This window comes from Furipterus horrens, unplaced genomic scaffold (assembly GCF_987537825.1).
Source record: "Furipterus horrens unplaced genomic scaffold, mFurHor1.1.pri manual_scaffold_7, whole genome shotgun sequence".
Lineage (NCBI taxonomy): Eukaryota > Metazoa > Chordata > Mammalia > Chiroptera > Furipteridae > Furipterus > Furipterus horrens.
Window position 1 is genome coordinate 144,479,744 of NW_028327177.1, and position 2,436 is coordinate 144,482,179.

Consider the following 2,436-nt stretch of genomic DNA (forward strand, 5'->3'; position numbering starts at 1 on the left):
GGGCGCTGGCCCCTCCAATGGGCAGGGAGAGACGTCCAACGTCTGCGTGGCTTCCCGCCTCGGCGTTGTCGCTCTCGCTCGCTCACCTCCGCCTCTACCTGGTTGATCCTGCCAGTAGCATATGCTTGTCTCAGAGATTAAGCCATGCGTGTGTCAGTATGCACGGCCGGTACAGTGAAACTGCGAATGGCTCATTAAATCAGTCATGGGTCCTCTGGTCGCTCGCTCGTCTCCTGCGTGGAGAACTGTGGCCATTTTCGGGCTAATAGATGCCAACGGGCGTTGACCCCCCCAGGGGGCGGCTGAGGCGTCCGCCGTCCGCCTGGCTTCCCGCCTCGGCGCTGTCGCTCTCGCTCGCTCATGTCCGCCGCTACCTGGTTGATCCTGCCAGTAGCGTGTGCTTGTCCCAGAGATTAAGCCATGCGTGTGTCAGTACGCACGGCCGGTACAGTGAAACTGCGAATGGCTCATTAAATCAGTCATGGTTCTTGTGGTCGCTCGCTCGTCTCCTACGTGGAGAACTGTGGCCATTCTCGAGCTAATACATGCCGACGGGCGTTGACCCCCCAGGGGGTGGCTGAGGCGTCCGCTGTCCGCCTGGCTTCCCACGACGCATTCAAACATCTGCCCTATCAACTTTTGGTGGTAGTCGCCGTGTCTACCATGGTGAGCACGGGTGACGTGGAATTACGGTTCGATTACGCAGAGGGAGCCTTCGAAACGGCTACCACATCCAAGGAAGGCAGCAAGCACGCAAATTACCCACTCCCGACCTGGGGAGGTAGTGACGAAAAATAACAATACAGGACTGTTTCGAGGCCCTGTAATGAAATGAGTTCGCTTTAAATCCTTTAACGAGGATCCATTGGAGGGCAAGTCTGGTTGCCAGCAGCCCCGGTAATTCCAGGTACAAATTGCGTATATTAAAGTTGCTGGAGTTAAAAAGCTCATAGTTGGATTTTGGGAGCGGGCGGGCGGTCCGCCGCGAGGCGAGCCACCGCCCGTCGCCTCTCGGCGCTCCCTCGATGCTCTTAGCTGAGTGGCTCTTGGGGCCCGAAGCGTTTACTTTGAAAAAGTTAGAGTGTTCAAAGCAGGCCCGAGCCGCCTGGATACCGCAGCTAGGAATAATGGAATAGGACCGCGGTTCTATTTTGTTGGTTTTCGGAACTGAGGCCATGATTAAGAGGGACGGCCGGGGGCATTCGTATTGCGCCGCTAGAGGTGAAATTCTTGGACCGGCGCAAGACGGACCAGAGCGAAAGCATTTGCCAAGAATGTTTTCATTAATCCAGAACTAAAGTCGGAGGTTCGAAGACGGTCAGATACCGTCGTATTTACGACCAGAAACGATGCCAACCGCCGATGCGGCGGCGTGATTCCCATGACCCGCCGGGGAGTTTCCGGGAAACCAAAGTCTTTGGGTTCCGGTGGGAGTATGGTTGCAAAGCTGAAACTTAAAGGAGTTGACGGAAGGGCATCACCAGGAGTGGAGCCTGCGGCTTAATTTGAGTCAACACGGGAAACCTCACCCGGCCCGGACACAGACAGGATCGAGAGATCGATAGCTGTTTCTCGATTCCGTGGGTGGTGGTGCATGCCCGTTCTAAGTTCGTGGAGCGATCTGTCCGGTTAATTCCGATAACGAACGAGACTCTGGCGTGCTAATAAGTTATGCGACCCCGAGCGGTCGGCGTCCCCCAACTTCTTGGAGGGACAAGTGGCATTCAGCCACCGGAGATTGAGCAATAACAGGTCTGTGACGCCCTTAGATGTGTGGGGCTGCACGCTCGCTACACTGACTGGCTCAGCATGTGCCTACCCTCCGCCAGCAGGTGCGGGTAACCCGTTGAAGCCCATTCGTGATGGGGATCGGGGATTGCAATTATTCCCCACGGAGGAGGAGTTGTCAGTAAGTGCGTGTCATAAGCTTGAGTTGATTAAGTCCCTGGCCTTTGTGCACAGCGCCCGTCGCTACTACCGATCAGATGGTTTAGTGAGGCTCTCGGACCGGCCCCGCTGAGGTTGACCCACGGCCTCGGCGGAGCGGTGAGAAGAGTGCCGAACTTGACTGTCTAGAGGAAGTAAAAGTCGTTACAAGGTTTCCGTAGGTGGAGCTGCGGAAGGATCATGGACGTGGAAAGCGAGACAGAGAGCGGAGGAGTCAGTTCCTCCCTCTCGTGGGCTTTGTTCCCCGCGTGGACGTGGGTTTTTGGCCACGTGCGTGTGCGGGCCGGCCGCCGTTGGCGGCCCGCGAGAGTCTCGGAGAGAGAGCGAGCAGAAGGGGAGTGTAGGCGCAGAGGAGGAGAACGGGGTGCTCGGGGAGGGCCGTGCGTGCCTCAGGGCGTCCCGGCCGGTCGCACCCCTATTGCCCGCCCGCCTGTGTGTCCGCCCGTCCCGCCGCGTCTCGTCCAACCTCGACCCGCCGCTCCCGGCGCT

At 58.1% G+C, this 2,436-nt stretch overlaps 1 pseudogene; it reads left to right on the top strand.

Annotated features, from left to right (window-relative positions):
* The first annotated feature begins 371 nt into the window (after positions 1–371).
* On the top strand, positions 372–2,131 carry LOC150005556 (18S ribosomal RNA; annotated as a pseudogene).
* The last annotated feature ends 305 nt before the right edge of the window (positions 2,132–2,436 follow it).